Source organism: Nilaparvata lugens, chromosome 4, assembly GCF_014356525.2.
Source record: "Nilaparvata lugens isolate BPH chromosome 4, ASM1435652v1, whole genome shotgun sequence".
In the NCBI taxonomy this organism is placed as follows: domain Eukaryota; kingdom Metazoa; phylum Arthropoda; class Insecta; order Hemiptera; family Delphacidae; genus Nilaparvata; species Nilaparvata lugens.
In genome coordinates, this window is record NC_052507.1 from 38,365,498 (window position 1) to 38,388,314 (window position 22,817).

General features: G+C 35.0%; 1 protein-coding gene and 1 long non-coding RNA gene across 2 annotated transcripts in view; one reads left to right on the forward strand and one right to left on the reverse strand.

Moving 5' to 3' along the window:
• The window catches only part of LOC111051806 (paired box protein Pax-1), a 98,906-nt gene that overhangs the window by 4,073 nt on the left and 72,016 nt on the right, over positions 1-22,817 (forward strand). The gene's annotated exons all lie outside the window — the stretch shown is intronic.
• Positions 5,972-22,817, reverse strand: part of LOC120351164 — an 84,102-nt gene continuing 67,256 nt past the window's right edge. Inside the window, exons 2-3 of the long non-coding RNA XR_005571213.1 lie at positions 12,909-13,270; positions 5,972-6,113 (exon numbers count right to left, since the gene is read on the reverse strand). This is a non-coding gene — a long non-coding RNA (uncharacterized LOC120351164). The remainder of the gene's footprint in view (positions 6,114-12,908; positions 13,271-22,817) is intronic.

Consider the following 22,817-nt stretch of genomic DNA (forward strand, 5'->3'; position numbering starts at 1 on the left):
CTTTACTCAGTTTTTGATTTTCGAAAGTTTTGATAACTTATGGATCTAGATCGGAAGTCAAGAAGTCACCGCGTGCAATTATCTCCAAAGGTAAATTTAATCTCGAGAAGCTGTTCATTGTTTAATATGCGCTTATCATCAAAATTACCAAAACTAAATTATGTTACTGCACACGGCTACTTAGTAAAAACATTATTCAATTTTATACTTTGCATTCTACTTAAACCATCTAAGCTTATAATTTATATAATATTATTATTCCCCAGTTATAGATAAGATCAATATATAATGGAATAGGAAAGTGAGTGTACTTAATACGGGGTTTCTCAAGCTATATTCCCTTTCATGGTTCTCTTACCATACTGTTGCATATGTTTGTTCACATTTCTGTTGCAATTATTTTCAAAAGTATGTGGCTCTATTGTACTCTTCTTCAACTCTCAGATTAGCACGTATTAAACAGGGTTCAATTCTATTCTGGAACTGCAATTATTCTCTTCAATCTAGAGACCAATATTTTTCGTGTTCTCTTGTGTTCTTCTTGTAGAGTCAATTTTTAAAATCCAGCTTATGATATTGAGGTAATTCAGAGAAATTCAATTATAGAAGTTCCGATAATCGATGTCCGTTCGTGTGAATCACTTTCAAAATACTACTTCAAGATTTCTGAACCGAAAACATAATTTTTGGTAAGAGTCTTTTGAAAGAGAAGACAAATTGCAACTAGACTCTAAACCCCCCCTCCACCACCCAACCAAATCAGAATAGCACAACCGACCGACTGGCCGACCGATCAGCCTAATTAACAGACGAACGCCGTGCCTCGGATCGAACCTAGCGACGCGTTTTTTCTGTCCTGAGACGACGTTTTCTTTGATGTTAATATCGTCTCTGAAAAGAAGGATCGCTTTCTCTATTAACAAACCACACGACAACTACAACACTATACCGTAGTAGCTGCAGCATCCCTCCCTTCCACCATTTTGTACCCTCCAAACCTGAAACCACTCCCCCCGTTATAGAATGAGACCTCAAGTCAACCACTTCATTTAAGTTTACGTCGTCGCCCCTTCATTTCCGTTATGTCAACATTAAACAGCATCCAAATGATGTACGACGCCAGGTTATGAGTTATTATTTCTCTTCTTCTTTTTTCTCCTCCTTCTTCTTGTTCTTCTTGTTCTTCTACTTCTCTTTCTTCTTATTCTTCCCTCTGCTCTTTAAACCAAAGCCAATCTCCACACTCATATTTTGATTATTATTTGTATTCTAATATAGCGGCTAGACAAATAGCTCAACTTGAAGTATAACAGTTTAAGATATAACTTGGAAGAGCAGTTGGAGGGATTATGATGTTTGTTGAAAATCAACGCCAAAATTTTGTGCGAGAGATGAAAGGTGGCGTGTTTTTCATAAAAATAATAGCCTACGATGACAAATGACTAGCTCAAGTAATTTTGTTCCTTGTTCTAGTTTTTGTCTCTTATTTTACATAGTATTTCTGTTTTATGTCTCTAGAGGAAGATAATAATTTGTTTTTTGGATCATGGAAAGATAATAATATATTTTATGTATCAGAAGACGCAACATTTTGATTTTTAACGAAAAACGGTCATATGGCAATCTTCATAGGGAATCAAGATTTTAGACCTATGGTTCTGATACTCTATGTTCCAAAAACTATTCTACTGATTCAAAAAGTTTGAATAATCTATCTAAAATGTGATATTTTTGAACTGTTACGGTTTTTCTTTTGAAGGTGAGCACATCATATTAAATTCAGTTTTGACGGCAGTTGTTCGTGATTTTATTACCAATATCCAACAGGCGCGGATGCAGGGGGGGCGATCCCCCCTCCCCACTTTCCGAGTGGTGTTTGATAAAACCTCTTATTCTTTTTACTTTCCTTGCCCTATTACCATAGGTAAGGAAAGTATTGCTTTCCGAAAAAAATTAAGGTACCCCAATTTCTAAATTTCTATACGTTTCAAGGTCCCCTGAGTCCAAAAAACTGGTTTTTGGGTATTGGTCTGTATGTGTGTGTGTGTGTGTGTGTGTGTGTGTGTGTGTGTGTGTGTGTGTGTGTGTGTATGAGTGTATGTGCGTCTGTGTACACGATATCTCATCTCCCAATTAACGGAATGACTTGAAATTTGGAACTTAAGGTCCTTTCACTATAAGGATCCGACACGAACAATTTCGATCAAATGCAATTCAAGATGGCAGCCAAAATGGCGAAAATGTTGTCAAAAACAGGGTTTTTCGTGATTTTCTCGGAAACGGCTCCAACGATTTTGATCAAATTCATACCTAAAATAGTCATCGATAAGCTCTATCAACTGCCACATTCCCATATCTGTAAAAATTTCAGGAGCTCCGCCCCATCAATGCAGATAGATTCCCAATTATCAGGCTTCAGATACAATTATAACAAAAAAAAATCAAGTGGAGTAGATTGAGCATGAAAATCTCTACAATTAATGTTCAGTAACATTTTCACCTAAAATTGAAAATAAGCTTCAAATTCGAGAAAATGTGATTATTCAATTGCAAATTATTGTTGATTCTATTAAATCATTCACTATGAAGAGATAGCAGACCTCATGTGTGTCTCCAGCGTTATTGCCCTGTCACCAGCTGGCTCAAATATTTGAATAGTAGACTTGAGATGCGCGGGAAAACTAGCGTCAGTGATCAATTTTCATAACGGCAAGGAAAGTTGTGTGAGTGCGCCACACCAGATTTTTTGATCCAGTTTTCAGCTATTTCCACCAAATCGTGAAACAAAAATTCGTTTTCGCCTTTTTTTTAGATCATGAAATTCTTAATAATGAATTCTCCATTGTCATAACATTAAGATTTCGCACCATGATATAAGCTCATTAGATCATGTTATATTCTATGAGAATCACCCGTTAGATGCTCTTAATTTAGTGGAGAGGCGCGCATAAGGACACCTCAAGGATCAAAATTTCAAACACTCATAACTTTTGACACAATGATCGGATCTCATTGTACCACAGCTCATTCTTCTTTGCTCGTCAAGACGGTTCAAAGTCATGCATCATATGTCGAATTCGATCGAAAAATATAAAATTCATCCCTGAGTGTAGTTTAACCAGTATTTCAATACACAAAGAAATGACCAATAATTTAGAGTTATGTATCTCGGTAACCCATTATTATAAAGAAGGACTTAATCTTTAATTTTGGAATTGAATTTCAATTTTTTCTCCTCTTTTAGTTGCTGTAAATGGAAGAATATGATCGTAATGTGAAATTCAATCATTAAAAAAATCAAGAAATCGACTTTCCTCATATCAACGGTCTAGGAAGTTCTATGATAGGAAACAGTGATTCAAAATTAATTTTAGGCAACTGAGCTCGTAGAGGATGGAAATGTCTACAATTTGGAATCAATCATGAGTTTCTATGATGTATCGGACTCATTTTAGATACTTGATTAAGAGAAAAATCCCGAAAAATGAGAAACTGAAATCGCTATTTTTAAAATAGGCTTTAACTTTCTAATGATATTCTAGTAGTATCGAAAGTTTCCTTCATTGTAGTGGAAAAAGAATATATACTTATTCACATCCACATTTTGAAATTTTATCCGAAGTATTTCACAAGATACGAAGCTTTGGATATGGAAATTGGTCATTTTTTGTGAATTGAAAAACTGGTTAAAGTACACTCAAGGATGAATTGTCTATTTTCTAATCGACTTTCACTTATGTTGCATGATTTTGAACCGCCTTGACGTGCCGAGAAGCTGTGATAGCCTACATTGAGATCTGATCATTGTGTCAAAAGTTATGATTGTTTGAAATTTTGATTCATGAGGTGTCCTTATGCGCGCCTCTCCACTAAATTAAAAGCTTCTAACGTGTGATTCTCATAGAACATGATCTAATGAACTTATATAATGGTGCGAAATCTGGATGTGATGACAACAGAGTTGCTGATGATGATTTAAGCTGAAACTTGGGTGTTTTCCAAAATACAAGGATCCTGGAAATTCATATGGAATAGAGCGCTCTACCTGTAGAGCACAAAATTACGCTCAGAAGAATCTTGAATTATACATTTAAATGGTAACAATCGTAAGATATTGTCGATCAATAACGAAAATCATAGAAATTGATTTTTCTTAATATTTTACTTATTTTTGTAAAATTGTAACTCACTACTCATTAAAGATAGGAAGTTCCGAATGGTCTCATTTTATTAGGAATTTCATAATCAAAATAAAAGGCGGGAGTAAATTTTCTGATCGATTATAGGATTTGGCGGAAATAACTGAAAACTGGAAAATGAACCGAAAATACGAGGTTTCTGGGTCACTCTGTATCTAGCACAAGGGGAATTTTCCATGAAATACTTGGTACTGGATTTCTCTAATGTATCAAAAAAATCAGAACTACAATAAAAATGCGAAGTGACTGGACTACTACGCTAGTTGCAAAAATAAGTATCATGACCTTGGCATTTAAATGAACAAATTCAAAAATCCAATCAACTTCAACAAAAAATAAAGCTCGCAAATACTGTTTCGGTTAAAAACTACAAAAATTTTCCGTGTGTTGTTCCGTGGGGGCAGTTCCGGTGGGGGGGGTCCCCTGGACGATCTTCCCAATCACCCCCCCCCCACCAAGGTGCTTCTAGGTGCTTCAGGGTCCTGGATCCGCGCTTGATATCCATGACACTGGTGAGTTTTCGTGTGCGGAACTAACCAAACCAGACAACGAACGCTCAAAGAAAGGAATAGATGGAAAAGTTTGGAACACCATTTTTGACCCCGCAGCTCTTTTTAGGATAGTAAATGGATAAACATATCAAAAGTCCTCACCCCTACCCCCTGTGCTAAGGGGGTGGGGGTGGTTTGAAAATACAATATTTTTTTCTTGCATATATCTCGAACAATATGCGTCTTTCGGAAATTTCTTTCGAATAGAAAATTAAAGCTTACAAATTAGCCTACAAGATTCATTTGTAACATTTATTCATATACTGTAGTCCAGGCAACGAATGCTCAAAAAAATGTATAGAGGGAAAAGTTTGGAACACAGTTTTTTATCCCGCAGCTCTTTTGAGGATAGTTAGGGGATAAACATATCAAAAGTCCTCACCCCTACGCCTTGTGATAAGGGGGTGGGGGTGTTTTGAAAGTACCATATTTTGGTTTTTTGCATATATCTCGAACAACATGCGTCTTTCGGAAATTTTTTTCGAATACAAAATTGAAGCTTACAAATTGACCTACAATTCTCATCTGTAAAATTTTCCGATATTTGTCATTGTTTTCTTGATATGAGTTTTTGAGTGTGTCACAATTTGAAGAGCACCCTTTCTGGCTCCGAGTTTTTCATCTTTTTGGCCGTATTTCTTTTTAACGATTGATTGAAAAATTCCGTGCTAACCATGAGCTCATAAAACATAATATTCTCATCAATTTAATGATTGTATTATTTCATCATTTTACGCATCTCCCTACAAATTGATGCAGACGTTATAGTGTTGAGTGTAAAATCTTCAGTTAACAACAATAGATCAATTCACAGGGAAATTTGGAGGGAACGTTTGGAACACGTAGGGGATATTTGACTTCTCAGCTTTGTTTGGACTACTTAGAAAGTAAACATAACAAAAGTCCTCATCCCAAATCAAATCAAATCAAATGTTCAAAATTTTTATTTTATTTTTTTCTGAACTGAAAAGTGGACTCAAATCAACTCAAGTGGATAGCATAACCTATAATTTTTATTAATTCATAACTCTACCTTCATTGTATTATCATTCATCACAATCATCATCACCTAGGCTTAAAATACTTCTAGAAAGTCGCCTTTGTAAAATAATAAATAAATAAATAAAAATCCCTTCCCCTTGGGATCAGGGTGGTTTAAAAGTTGAGTTTTTTTCATTAATAATAATAATAATAATGTTTTATTAACTCAAGAGATTTTACAAACATAGAGTTTCGTCATACAGTAATTTAGAGTCAATACAATATTATTATAAGTTTACCATTCCATAGTATATTCAATATAAATCTTATCACAGCTTATTTGTTCCACTGCTGAATCAGTCTAGATCATAATTGAATTTAACTATAACAGAAAAACAACAACAACATATCAATCTATTAATGATTTGAACAATACCAATATTGATAACATTTATATCACAGTCAGGTAAATGGAGAATAAAAAGAATCAATCACAGTCAGGTAAAATCACAGAGACATTGTATAAAACATAAATAATCTATATCAATCGTCCCTACTCAAACTACATACACAAAATGCACATGAATGCGTCAATTATATGAAAATAATCTCAGCATCACGACAAATCAGTCAGAACAAAAAATATCTACAAATTTACACAAATCACAATAGTCATCATGGATGGCCCTCAAAAAACTCATCAAACGAGTAATATGCTCCTTCAACCAACAACTTATAAAGGTCAGCCTTGAACCCTCTCAATTCATCGCTAGTGGACGACAGCTTCAGAAAGCGTGGAAGTCTATTATAAAACTTGCACCCCGCATAACTAGGCTTCCTCTCAAATAGCTTTATCCTATGAGGCTGAGTTGCAAAGTTTTCTCTTCATCTAGTATTGTACAAATGCATATCGGCTCTAAGTCTGAAATTCGTTCTATTTTGGACTGAATACATGATCAGCCTGAAAATGTAAATTGAGTGTACAGTCAGTAGCGATAGCGATCTGAATGCTTCTCTACAAGAGTGGTTTTATCCGAGTCCCGTCAGATACCTAACAGCTTTCTTTTGTATGAGGAAAATTTTATCCAAGTTCGTTTTTGATGAACTGCCCCACAATTCAATACCATATACTAAGTGGGAATATTATTGCTTATACTTGCCATATACTACAAGAATGCTATAATACTCGTATAGCCATATACTCGTATTTATGGCTTACACGCATGTATCTTGGAAACAATGCATCACAGCCACATAACTGACTGAATGAAAATAAAGCTAGATGAATTTCCTACAAGTTTTTTACAGTAGAATTTTGTGATATCTCCTTTAGTTTTCGAGATATTCACTTTTAAAAGAGTAGAATCTGCAAAAAGACAGTTTTTCTTCCACCTTTTCAACGTTCAGGGCTTATTACTCAACAACAATGCATCGAAAAATGAGTACTTAACGTTGGGTTGTAGAGAATTAAACTCTCTTCAATTTGATGTACCTATTTTTCCACCATTTTAAGCTTTCCATAAATTGTTAAAACAGCTTTAGTGTTGAGAGTGAAATTTTCAATACAGCAACAATAGACATTTGACAATGTAATTTGGGCAAAATATCTGGAAAACAATTTTGACTCTGCAGCTTCATTAAGACTAGGAGCTGAACATATTGAAAATCCTCATCCCTAACCCCTGTACTAAAAGTAGGGTACCATAAAGATGACACTTGTTGCTGTATTGAGAATTTCACTTTCAACACAACGCTGCTATAACAATTGATGACAATGCTATGACAATGGAATGGTACCATAAAGATGACACTTGTTGCTGTATTGAGAATTTCACTTTCAACACAACGCTGCTATAACAATTGATGAAAAGCTTAAAATGGTGAAAAAATACATAAAATTGAAGAGAATTCGATCCTCTACAACCCAAAGTTCCGTATATAAGGCAAAAAAATTCAGTATGTAAAGTTATAAGGCCAAAAAGATGGAAAAATCGGAGCCGGAAGGGTTACTCTTCAAATTGTGACACCTCCAAGAGCTCATATCTAGAAAACTATGAGAGATATGGAAAAATGTGACAAATAAAACTTGTAGGTTAATTTGTAAGCTTTAATTTTGTTTTCGACAAACATTTCCGAAAGACGCATATTGTTCGAGATATGTGCAAAAAAACAAAATATGGTATTTTCAAACCACCCACACCCCCTTAACATAGAGGGAAGGAGTGAGGACTTTTGATATGTTTACCCCCTTACTATCCTTAAAAGAGCTGCGGGGTCAAAAATTGTGTTCTGAACTTTTCCCTCTATAATCTTTCGTTGACTGGACTAAAAGATTATTTCTCCAACCTTTATAGAGAAATAATAACCTTTATAGAGATAAATAATAGAGAAATAAAAAAAAAACCTATAAAAAGATAACCTTTCCAATGATTTCTTAATCTTAACCGCGAGAATTGTTTATGTTGGTGCACTAAAGTTTCAATTTCCAATAGATAAAATTATATTTGAAACAACATTAGAACTAACATAAGTTTTGAATTCATACGTCACCGAATCAATTAATAATTTCATCATGGTAGCTTGATGGTAAATTGAGAAGTGACTAGAATTTGAATCACAAAATTCTTGAATAAACTCCACAAGATCATTCATTCAATAATGGTGTAAAGTAGCTCTAACACCCGTTTGCACAAAAGCTTTTTTGTGGAATTTGACAGGTTTTTGTGCAGCCGGGCTCATGACTTGCAAGTGATACGTCGCGACGCGGGTCTGCAAGAAGAGATTATACTAAAATATAAGATCACATTCCAATGTTCAAATGTGCTAGCTTCATCTCAATGTGAACAAAAATATGATCACAATATGACATTTTACCAGACTCACGTCACGTTGGTTGCGAAGCGTTTCAATATACGGCTAGCGTTAAACTGTACTGTACTTGAGAACGAAGGTCCTATTAATATTATTTTGAAGGTATTCACTCATGTTATAGGGAAAGATACGCTAGTTTCCTGTAAGTTTATTCTATAATAATACTCAACAAGAGTAATAATTTTCACAAGTATAGTATAAAACAGACTTTAAGTAAATCATTAAGCTAACAAAATAGTGACGATTGAGATAGTAGGCGTATAAAGAAGCACTGAATCTTGAGAGACAACAGTCGACACATTGCTTCAATCTCCGTTGCATCGCTTAGAAAGAAGAGCTCCGGAAATCTTCGGGTCCGACTAATTAAGAGCATTGAAAAACGGAGACGTTGTGATAAATCATACCCCGCCCCTTTCAACCAACTATGGAACTTTTGAATCAAAATGCCTAATTAGTAGTTAGTTGAGCGAGTCTAGCATTCAGTTGTTTTTGCGGTCTTCCTCACTTCATTGCAATGCTAGACACAGTTTGGCTTCGATGAAATTTTGAAAGTGAAAAACGAAAAATTAGATATTTCTTCTAATTGCATTAAGTTGCGAATGTCTCCTGACTGAGTATCTTTTTTATTATAGTGAGGTTCACGTTATAATGTCACTAGAAAGTATAGGACTACAGTGTGGCCGATTCTCTGCCTTATCACTTCCTTCTATAGAAAATAGCTTATACCGATAAATCTGATGTAATATTAACTGTTCATTTTTGTAAAAAATAAACAAATATATTTTATTCGTCGGGGAAAGATATTTTCAATGATTAAATAATAAATTGATATTCAATATTTTGTTCATTAATTATATTTCTACATTGTTAATCTGGCAAAGTTGCGGAGCTAGAAAATGATATCGTTATATTCTTTGTCGAATGGTAGACAAGGATAGCAACATGCAACACTAATGTTAATCAAATACTGCCATTATAACGTGAACCTCACTATACGAATAATACGAATACCTCCCAATGAATATTCTCTATGCTGGACAGAAAGAGAATAATCAAATCAAATCAAAATTTTTATCAAATCAAAATGTGCCCAATTACAAAAAATACAAGTTACAAAGATAAATTAACTTAGACAAAATAAATAATACACTTTAACGATTTTAAAAGTATAAGATGAAAGAAAACAAATACAAATTGCAAAAAGAAAATAAGAATTATACATCAGATGTTGATAGAGAATTAATAAAAATAGGGAAAATAACGAAAATTTATTAGAAAGGAATGGAATAAAAAGGAAAAGGGAAAAATTGTTTTACACAACAATAATAATACATTTTTATCGTTGAGGCAGGCGGCAGTGACAATTAAAGGAGAATTTTAAAACTTCAGCCAGCAAAAATTGAAAAATTCTAATAATGTCAGCATGCTGTCATTTATTTAACTTGACGTTTCTTAAATTATGTGAACGTTTGTTATATCATTAGTTTTATAAATTGATTGTGCTGTTATTATTGAGATACAGCATTACATCCTTCTTAGAGTAGTCACGAATATTTGGAGGAAGTCTCTTAAATAAGTAAGGATTTACATAATATAGGGATCTTTTACCATAAATATTATTGAATCTGGGTACTACATGTATTGATGGAGATCTTGAATTGTAGGGAGAGGCAGGAGCAAGGAGCCCATAGTATAAATTGTCTTTGTGGAGTATTACAATTTTGAAAAGGTAAAAATGTTTGGGCGATAAGGTATGATAGAATATTTGTAAGATACGTGGGTTGTATGGAACAATATTATAAACATCAAGAATTCTAGTAGTTATACATTTCAATGTTCTCAATTGAATTCGTTCAACTCTAGATAAAAAATAATTGGCTGCACTTCCCCATGATTCAATACCATATCTAATTATTGGTTCCATCAAGGACTTATAAATCAGATACAAGCAGTCAGGGGTGATATTTTTATGCAAATAAAAGATTTTGCGTTAAGCGCTTGAAGTTTTTTGAAATGTAGTCTATGTGAGGACACCATCTCAGGCTGCTATCGATTATAATGCCAAGGTAACGGGTACTATTTACTAAAGTAAGAGACGGACAAGTGCAGATCTGAGAAGCATTCGCATGAAGGCAATGACAGTCGTGGCAATACAGTTGGATTTACGTTGCATCTCAGATGTGGAGATTTAAAATGCATAAGTACAGTTTTTCCCTGTTGATTATGAGATTTTTGTCATGGGACCATTTCAGAATTCTGTTGTAATCAAACTGTATCAATTATTGCTCAGCCACTTTTGAATTCTTACGTCCAACAATCAGAGCTGTATCGTCAGCATACATTAATACTTCATCATGTCTGATTACTTTGGAAATTGAATTTACATAGATATTGTACAAAATGGGACCTAAAATGCTCCCCTGCGGAACCACAAAATCGTCACATTTATATAATCCACTGTGATTGCCCCCTAGGTTGACCATAAAGTGTCTATCACTCAAATAGCTCTCAAACAATTTTAATACATTGCCAGTAATTCCAATATTAAGTAATTCTTTAAGAAGTATCCTATGATTAAGTGTATCAAATGCTTTAGAATAATCTATGAATAGCGCAAGAACATGATATCTGTCATTCAGGAGAGTATTTATATTATATGTAAAATTCACTAGAAGTGACTCAGTGCATTTTCTTTTTTGGAATCCATATTGATAATTTGAAATAATATTGTTCTGGAGTATGTATTTATTTAATTGTGTTAATAGATATTTTTCAAAAATTTCTTCTGGTACTGACAATTTAAAGATTGGTCTGAAATTATTGAAGTTATCACGTGCACCAGATTCATGAATTGGTTTAACTATTAAAATCTTCAGGGAGTCGGGGAAAATGCCTTCTAAAATAGATAGGTTGATCATGCGGCAAAGGGGAGTACAAAAATAGTCTTCAAGGGTTTGCAATTCCAATACACCTATACCATCATATCCAGGGGATTTGTTTTTATCCATATCATGAACTATTTGTTTAATGTCTTGAATAGTAGCTTGTCTTAGGTAAAAGTTGTGATTAGGTGGGATTGAAACAGAGTCATCAAGGATTATTGGACATAAATGGGAAGTATTTCTAATATTTGTTATGAAGGAATCCGCGAAGGCTGAGCAAATTTGGTCTGGATTTGAGAATTTGTAAGAGAAATCTTTAAGAATTCTACTATCTGAGACGTCTGATGATCGTCCTAAAATACCATTTATACACTTCCATTTCTTTCTGATATTGTTTTTTGAATCATTGAAGCTTTTTATTATAAGTTCGTTTAGCATGTGTGATATTTTTATTGAGTTTTTTCCTATAAGCTTCTGTACCTTAAACATTTTTGTACACAGTATTCTTAGGGTTGCTTTTGGTACGCCTGAGTAAGATATCTCTTATTTTGAGCTTATTAGTTCATTTGTCATCCAGTTATTTTTTAAATCATTGGAATGATTGTTTTCAATACGAATAATTTTCTCAGATTGTTTTGTCTATCAAAATTTAATTTAATCATGTCATATACCAAATTGGGAGAGGAAAGTAATAATTGGCAACTATTCCATTCACTTTGTTTTAATAAAGATATGCGTTTTTTCTTATCTATGATAGTTTTGAATACTTTTTGGTCATGAATGGATTTCGAGTGTGGGTTGTAATGAATTTTGCAACTAATGATATAATGATGGGAGATCTTTACATTGATGACTCCGGTATGAGAAATCAAATTACTATTTAGACGTAAGAATAAACGATCAATACAAGTGAGCATATTTTGTCTGAGCTCTTCTCTTGTGACAGCAGAAATACCTTTTTTGCAACCATAAGAAAAAATCATTGATTCATATAACTGTACAAATCGATCATTGGATTTAAGGATATCTAGGTTCGCATCACCGATAATGATAAGATTAGCTGTATTATCAACCTTAAGAATTAACTGCTCGAGACCTATGAGTTGCATCAAGACAGTGAATTCCCAAGTTATTTTTTCTACCGTATTGTTCAAGATCATTAACCTGCATCCTAAGATCGTTAATGATAATATCCTTCGCGCTAATTTTTTTGTTCAGTTTGGCAATCTCACTAGTCAAGTTTTTATTTTCGGTACGTAGAACTTTTATTTCATTGAGAAGTTCATCAAATTTAGCGGAGATGAACACCAGACTCGCCTGTACAGAATTAACAGTCGTTTCAATACTTGTTAATTTAGTGTTCAAAGAATGGAGCATTGTACGAAAATCCTGTTCATTAATGTTATCACTAGGGGGTTCATAACCTGGAGTTGCGATCCCTGTTGCCCCTTTCGAGTTTTTGCACACATGGAAACAACGCCACTTCTTTTGCTCGTCCTCCGACATACGACGATATGTAGTTTCTTTGAGACTGCACCCAAAATGAAATTTATTATTACACCCAAAACAAGTAACGACGTCACCGGATGCTGGCAGAGAACTGTTGCAATAATAGCACTGCGCCATCACTGAATTAATAAATAATAATTTTAATGGGAGTTTTGAACTTGAAGGTTAGGATGGAAATTTTCGTTATGTGAGCTCTGCTGTGATATGGACGTCCGCTCGCCTCGAACGACTGTTTTCGGTTTCGATATTATCGGTTTTCCAGGGAGTGTTCACAAATCTGAAAACATACAATATGTGGTTATTCCCATAAGAAACAAAGATACATTTCCTTTCTAACGAACTGAACAGGAATTCATGGGAAAGCAGGGCTATAGTGGGTTGATGCATGCGATATGATTACCATTGGAACATTCACAATAATAAAGTTTCTTTTAGCGCTTCATCAGTGATGGGCTCCGCCATTTTGTAGCCGAGCCGGGAAGATGTAACTCCACCTATCCATTATTCGGCCAGGTAGAAAGCAGGTCTCAACTTTATCAACATCCAGATGGTGGATGAATGTTATCTGATGTGATGTCTGGTTTTCACAATGATTCCAAAATACGATCGTTAACATGTTTTCTGGTTTCGGAAGTGGAGGCAAGTTACTGGAAGCATGTAACTTGAGCAGTGTGGACACATACTTGAACCTTAGTAATATTTTCAAATATGTATCCACACTGTTCAAGTTTCATGCTTCCACTATCTCTCATCATCATCCTCCCACGCACTAGTCTGGAAGTTACGTAGGCACCACCCTCAGCAAAATAAAACTCCAGTAACTAGAGCGTCCACTGCAATAATGAAGACCAGGAACTAAAAATTATGACTGTAAATATTAGAAATAAAGAACACGATTCCAGTAGACGTTCTAGCCACTCGAGTGAGGTTGTTTGGAAGCAAATGACTTGAATCATGTTGACACGTTATTGAATAGATTTTAGGATCAAGTGAGTGACCACAACGCTCAGCTTACTTGCTTCCGCTAACCTAGTAACTAGAAAGTTACTGGAGTAGCCCAATACTGGAGAGGAGGAAACAGGCAAGAGGGAGTCGAATTGTGCTCAATTGTCCTGTTTGCTTCAGGTATTTATAAATAAAATCAACAGTAGTAGAAGATGCCATATCTCTTGAAACTCTCTTGAGTTAATAAATAATATCTTTCATATCTCTTGAGTCTTATAAATCTGAAAGTCTTATTATGAATTTTTTTTCGACACAGTCAATATCGTCAGTCAGGATAATACCATGGCAATGTGCCGTCAAGTGTTGGCAAGCTGCTTATTCTTACTTTTAATAGAAAATTAATACAACTATAACGAAAGAAGTAACTTATCACCCTACAAGAGAGGAAACGAGACAGGACAATATTAGGTTTTGTGCAGTTGAATTACAAATTAAACTCATGGATCATGTAATATCTATATTCCCATCCATCTCTGTAGTACTGTAAATTTATTGAGATTTTGTTGCTGACGATCTCTCTCTAGAATGATCCTTCAATGACAATAGGAACGTCAATATTATTCCTAGGTACTGTATGTGTTCACAACTTTCATTGGTTGAACCGCCAAACACCAGATTTGACCTCCTTCCCAGAAATCATCATTCTTTTCAAATAATTTTTAGATTAATCTGAAGGTTCCACTTTTTGCAGTTTCCTTCCAAGCCAGCCGGTAAGAGGTGAGAGCTATGTCAACTTTATTGCTTGGTTTAGTTTATTTTAAAATCCAAATAATGATTCAACATCACATAATACTTAGTCCCTCCGACTACCTAAGGGAAAATAATAATTGTCAGAAATAGTCGGAGTGACACACTTTGTCAATAACACTGAAAGAGAAAAAACCATGTACTTTATTCTTACTTAGCAGAGTGAATTTGTTTAAAAAGAGAGAATGATGTTAGTGAGCAGTATGGAACGTTTAGTTGGAGAAGAGTGGAAGAGAAACATCGATGAAGATTAAAGAAACATAGTAGGAGAATATAACAGAAACCGAGAAACGTTAGTCAAAAGACATTCAGAATGGTGTCGTCTCATTAGCGAGCGGCGAGCCACTAAAGGAGACAGAAATTCATTCTGCTATTCGATGAGTTGGCTACAACTTGAACATGCAGTAGCAGCAGCCGAAAAAGATTTGTTGGTTGGTGTTGCTACCACCCTGCTAATGCTAATCAACTCACGAGTTGCACTCCAGAATGTGGAGAGAGGGAATTTACCACAGATCATTCTTGCAGAAGTCACACTGTACTGCTACTGGTGGGAGAGAGAGTGAGAGAGATATGTTGGCTACTGTGTGCCAACACACGTTTTATTGGCTAATTTTATTGCACTTTTCTTCTACCTTTTTTCTTCTCCACCTCATCTTACTCTTTTTCATGCTTCTCCTCATCTTCTCTCCTTCTCATCCTCCTCAAACTCTTCGTCCTCCTTATAATCCTCCTCTTCCTACTCCTCTTCCTACTCCTCTTACTACTCTTCTTCATCGTTCTACTCCCGTTACTTCTCCTCTCCTTCTTCCTTCTCATACTTATTTTCTTCATCCGCCTCCTTCTTACTCCATCTCTCTCCATCCTCTCCATCTTCTTCTTTGTTTCGCTCTTCATCCTCCTCCTCCTCCTTCTTTTTCACCTTCTCCTCTTCACACTCTTCCAATTTTGTACCTTCTCCTCCACATCATTCTATCTCTATCCTTTTCTTTCTTCTTATCCTCTCCATTCTTACTGAGTTTTCACTTTTTTGTAATATCCTGTATCATATCTTTATCGTTTTGCTTGTCACCCTATTCTCTACCTCCGTCTTTCTCCATCCTGCCTTCCTTTCTGTTTAATATTATTTAACGTGTGATGCCTAAATGAGCTCCAGGTTTGTGCGTGCGTCATGAGACAGACGGATCATGATGATGAAAAATGACAGGACCTACAGCTTTTGGTGGGTTCCGAACCTCCGAGTCGGCTGTTCTTCACGTGGTCACCCTTACAACGGTAGTAGCAGGCGCGTTAATCTTAACTCATCTGAGGACTCCTCCATATCGTTTCTTATTTTCCTTCTTTCGTCCTCTTCAGTATTAATATTTTCCATCTTATTTATCATCCATACTAAAGCATATTTACCCAGACTTCAAAATTCTCATCCGTCATGAATATTCACATCTTATCTTCGAAGAACAATATTATAAACCATCAAAATATCGAATGCCCCCCTATATCAGATTGCACCAAGACAGATTTCACCCATTTTGATTAGTTCTCTCAAGTCTCTTCTACTCATGTTCTTCTCATTCGATATCTATGAATTTAAATAATCATCTAAAACTTATTCTTTCACTGGGGAGACAAATGCCACTTGAATTCTTGAATGGATTTATAATGGTGATTTGTGAATTGATAGGTCAGTCCTTGAAAGGAAAGTAAGTAATTTATTGATTTAATATTCGATGGGATTTGAACGAGGAGCTCATCTCCATACGGTACAGTTTGACGAGAGAACATAGAAGTGAACATAGAACATAGAACAACATTCGAATCATTTTCATCAGTCAGATTTCAAGAAGAAACCCATTAATAACCCATCTGTGTTTTATTACGTCTGATAACGAGACAGATCAATACAAAAAAGACAAATAGCCATATCCGCAGGTCGTAAATAATATTTATTCCTTTCAGCTGGAAATTGAATAGTTTTTCAGTCTGGTTACAGGATCCTGTTGCTTAGCGTGAAACCATTCAGAAGTTTGTACTTTATTCTACTTTTTTATTGTCTACTCACGTTTTCTTTACCACTTGTTAACCACATACACAATCGGCCTACACATACACAAGTTGATTGGTACAAATACGAAGTTGGACAGTTAGATAGGTAATTAGTTCTAGTTATTAGTTCGATAATGTGGATATGATGTAACTTTTTGGTACAAATTTTACAGTATACCTGGGCACAATAATTATACCATTGCAGCCAGAGATTTTAAAATTTGAAATAAACTAACACTGTGTTCAATAAATTTTCCCGGCTTTTCCAGATGGAAGTCCTCCATCGTACTATTCACGATCATGTTGGATTCAATCAGTTTCTCAACTTATTGAAAATAATATACTACAATATCAAAGCAGTTCTTGATAATTCATTCTTTTCGTTTCTCATCAAAGACTTTCCTGTTACATAAACCAGCGTAGCTTTCAATCTTATATAGAGAATAATTGATCTATTTTGGTTTACCAATCAACTTTTTCCCCCTTCTGATACTATTTTTGGAATGTAGGCCTATTTGTAGGCTTTACATCACTGATAATATGTTATTTGTCAATCAGTTCATCCTGCCCGACCCGACTGTATCCATTGAGTGAATTTTATTTACGACACATTTGACGGCTAATTTGATCTCATTATCAATCCAATAATTACTTGGTTTATTTTAGTAGCATCAATAAATATGAACTGTCGTTCAACCATTACCTCTCTCTTTTAGATCGATCTCTTCACTCCACATTATTGATTCTATAAATTACCGTTCAGATCAGACGGTCAAAGTATCAAAGTAGGCACTATGCAAAGATATTTCCTGTTTTATTACTGCAGTTGATGGTCGTACCGGTTAGGTTGCTCAATGACATACCACAGAAGAATCACCCCCTCTCTGAATATTGTATTCATTTGATTACATGCAGTAATAAAACAGGTACTTTTTGGTACAAATTTTACAGTATTCCTGAGCACAATAATATTATATCATTGCAGCCAGGGATTCTAAAATTTGAAATAAACTAATACTGTGCTCAATAAATATTCCCGGCTTTTCCAGATGGAAGTCCTCCATCTTACTATTCAAGATCATATTGGATTCAATCAGTTTCTCAACTTATTGAAAAAGAGATCTTGTACCTGTGTTGATAGATGATCCATATTGAAAATTGAATTGAGATTTTGGACAGAATAAAATTCAAATTGTGTTCTGGTACTGCTCACTCTAGTAATTGTTACATTTCAGTTCACTTGTTCAAATATGATTTTCATTCATAAGAATCATACCAAATACAAGGCTGCATATAAAAACAGACGAAGCAAGAAACCATACATCGACAAAATGAGTGATGTAAGAAGGACCTCGGATGAGTCTACTTCTCAATCCCTTTCAACCAAGAACTAACTTTAGCGTCTTGAAACATTCTTCAACAAGACCATTGTTAGACAATTTCTACCCATCACTTGACATCCTCTTACAATTAGATAGAACTTATTGTGATATTGCATAGTATATGACAATGCTGATTTCCAACGAAATCCAGAGTGCACTGGCTATAATAAATTTCAATTCTATTTTTACAAACTTGTATCAGAAATTCCATTTGTTGGTCACCAATTATTTAAAGCTTCAGCTCACTGACCAATAATTATATATCTCCACTTGATGAGTTTTCACCACTGCTTCTCAGATTTTCTTCCTAATATCATTTGATATTGTTCCCGTACATAATTTATCATCCATCTCCTTGAAAAACCATGATATTAGCAATAGGTAAGTCTCTTAGAAAGGGGTAAATCCCCGTTATTCCGTTGTTTAGAGTAAAAAAACTACGGCTCCTCAATGAACGACCTGCAAATTTGGACGTTTTTCGCATGCTACGTCTCGCCTTTTGCACTCTGTGCCATGCCACGAAACTGTCAAGTGCGAAATGATGATGCGCCCTAAAAAGGCGAGTACACACGATACGTTATGTGTGTGTCTGATGGGCATGGAGCACAGAGCACAGAGCACAGAGCACAGAGCACAGAGCACCAGGCATATGACAAGGAAGCCTTTGTGCGCTAGCGAGTAATTGCCGACCGACAGAGATAGTTATATGCCACTAATTTGATGACAGCGCTCATCTGTCTATTCTAGCAGACTACACTATCACCTCCTCTTTTTCTTCTTCTTCTTCTTCTAATCTTCCGTTTTCCTTCACGCTATTCTTATCTCTTTACGTGACCATTTCATTTTTTCTCCTCTCTCTTCATTTTTTCTTTTCTTCTCCTTTATAGTTTTAGGTGATATTGCTCTTCCCTTATTTCCTCTAATCTGTTTTCCATTTCAATTCTCTATCTTTTTCTTGTTTTCCCTTTTCATTCCTTCCTTTTGGCCCCTCTAAACTTTTTGTTTTTCTCCTTATTCTTCTTGCTCTTATCCCCTTTCTACACAATTTTTTCTTCTTCGGTTTTCTCCTATTTCTATCACTTTTTCATATCTCATTTTTCTTCTTTCTCTCATCCTCTCTTTTTCTTCTGCGATTCCATTCTTCCATCGTCTGCTGTATATCCTTCTTCCTCTCCTAATTCTCTTTGCTTTTATCTCTCCGTATGTCTTCGCTTCTTTGCATCCTTACTTCTCTTACGCTTCCCACTCTCATTTTGCTCTCCCAACTATTCCTTTCTTTCTTTCCTCCCTTTTCTCAACTTCTGTTGCACATTTTCTTCCTCCTTCTCATAATCATCCTTTCTATTCTCTCACCTCCCTTCGCTCCGCTTTTCTTCCTTCCTTGCCTTAAAACTTTTTATTCTACAACCTGATCTTTTTCTGTGCCCCCTTCTTTCATCTTCTGCTACACATCTTCCTACTTCTTCTTATCCTCAGCCCCATCGTCATACTCATTCCCATCCCTATTCTCATCCTCATCATAATCATCATCATCTTTATCTTTATCCTCATGCTTATCTACATCTTCATACTCTTATTCTCATTCTTATTCTTATACATATCCTTATACTCACCTCACCCTCATCTTAAGCCTCATCCTTCCCATAATCCTCATCATCAACCTCATTTTCATTCATCTATTTTACTTCTACCTCTTCTTTGTTGGTCGACCTCTCTTCTACCCTTCAGTCTATTCCATTTTTAATATTTTCTTCCTTTGAACGACGACATTATGCTGTTGTAATATAATTAGTCTTCACTCTTCAAAGAGACTGCGCTGCACTCTCCGTCCAATGTCTGTGCTGAGCTAACAAACACACACACACACATGTCTACTTCCTACCCTCTTGCCATCAATCATCATCTCTCTCTGTGACGCCTACTTTCTCTTTCACATCACTATCTTACTCTTGAAACCTACAATTACTTTAACTAATTCTCACATGATTCAACCTATATAGTTTTAAAAACTTCTATTGCTTCTAAAAATAGGGTGCTTTGATTTTCTCATTTTTATCCCTGAACAAGAAAGTGAATATCGTGATTTCAAAAATATATTATTACCCTTTATCCTCCAGAATCTTCTTGATTTGCAAATATTGATTTTGAATATTCATGGAACTTGAGAGCCTCGTTGGTTTGAATCGAAACAATATGTGAAACAAGTTTTCTCTCACCTTATATTATTGTTCTGTATTTTTTGTTGCCAAATATGGTAATTCAATGTGGCTCTGTTCATATTATTCTAATGTTCTGAGACTTACAGTAATTCAAGCCTAGACCAGAGTATTCAATATTCTTTGTTGATCATCAAACAATTCAATCATAAACAAAAAGTTTAAGAATTTTCTTATAATTCATGTAATCTAGGAATCGCTATCTTCTAGTTCTGTTGAAAATTCCGGTCATTGTTTAGTGAATAAGTTTTCTCAGAAATTCGCTCCATTCTCATTTCCCACAACAATAATCATTATTAGAATTAAACAAAAACAAGCTTCTGAAAAGACACAAAAATGTCTAATAGCATCTCAAAATTAATATCATCAATCAAACTAATCATGCAGCTTTCAAAACGATAACGAGGTACAATAACGATATTAATAAGGCGGTGAAAACGATTTAAAATTGTAATGCGTCGTGAAAATTGCTGTCGGCACCTTTGAAGAGGGTCAACAGGAGTGGGGAGGGGGTTTAGGGGTCAGCAAGCACGATAGCACGGGCCGATTAAAGTTTGTTTGTGTGTGTGTTGATGTGTGTTTGTGTAAAGCAATTACACAAACTCAAGTCAATTCATTCATTGACTATGAGAGACGTAACATCTACTTTGAATGGATTAAGAAGTGTGGCGGGTAAAGCATTGAACCATCTCTAAAACATTTATTTCTAGTCTTGGTCAATTTCTACCCCTGAATTTTGGCGGGCCGGTCTCCTTTCTCCTGCACCCAAAGGCACCTGAAAATGTTCTTTCAGGACAATCTGTTCCAAATTATGAAAAACCTCCCATCGGTCGTTCTGTCGTCGTCTTTGCTGCCCGATCTCAGTTATCGGCAAACATCAATCGTGTGCAGTGTCCCAGTGAGTAGTGAGCAGGTTTGTTTCTGGTTCGAAGAAGACGCCAAATTCGTTTCGGATTGTGTGTTGTTTTTGAGTTGACACTGACTCCGACTATTCTCTCGTCTGCTCTTTAGCAGAGTTCCTGCATACAACTGAATAAATACACATTAGTAATAAATACAGTTACTATATGAAGCTACTGTACTATTGATACAGTTACTTACTTCCTTTATATACGAGAATATAACACTGTAGTAATAACGAATGGCAAAATTTTGTAGTTGAAGTATTTATTTTATCGAACAAGTAAATACGACAAATGATATTGTATTAGTGAATTGAGAAAAATATTTTAAATAATGATGAATCCTTGCATTTCAACATTAATTCATTGGAAGAGAGTTGTGATACTGATTTTCCTCCTAAATTTTCTTATTAGAAATTGCTTCATCTAACGTCAAATGTATAGATGGTTTAACTCATGTAGTAATGTATGACTTTTTTATTTCAGGTGGGACTATAATTTCGTACGGTACTTCATTGGAAAGTGTATCCCAAGAAATATCAAGATTCAACCGTCTTGGCAGTAACATGAGGTACTTTTATTATAGGTTTTTAGTAAGGAAGTCCTCTGATCAACAATATTTGAAATACAACCTGAATCTCATTCCATTTATTTTATTGTTGTATTTCCACAAGAATCCATTGAAATCGTGACTCACCACTCAATCCCATCGAATATATTGAATCTCGATGCTGAATAATCTAACGACCTAACCCAGTTTTCTAGAAAACTAACATTTGTTTTTGTTTGTTATTAAATTATATCATTATGCAATAATTCCATTCCATATAATTATATGGAAAAATGGCAGCCTGTAAAATCACCTTGAACTATCATACAAAATATCTTTGGCAAATACAGTTTCACTGGTGATCACAAAATAATGTTAGATAGAAATATTGAGTGAGAGTGAATTTGTCTCATCTAACAGCTTCTTTATTTCTATACTATCATATCAACAATAAGAAATTAACTCAATGTTCAACAACATTCAATTTAACAACCAATAAAAATGGAATTGAAGGCAAGCTGTAAAATCTATCGAGTAATAAGAAAACTGCATTTTCTTTGAAACTTACTGCTATGTTAATCAACATACACCTGGAAGGTACGACATGTATGGGCATGTTGTATGATGTATTGCAGCTTCTGTAGAGATTTTATGTTTTTTGAAATGTTATCCTCTCAAAAGTAATTTGCATTTGGTTCGCTAGAGAGAATAATTTTGTGAGACGTTGTAAGTCATGTAGTGTGATACTATCAGCACTCCATTGGCTTGGCACAGTACACCATCACGCCGTATTAAAACCTGCTAAACCGACTAAGACCGGCAAAAATTAATTAGCAGTGAGGCGAGCTACCGACACCAGAAACGTGTAAATAGAGTGCATGCATATTAGTGATCGTGCCTCTTCTTCCACTGTCAATGCACATAGCAAACTGTGACAAAAATGATGTATTACAGTCATGCCAAACATATTATAGAGAGAAAA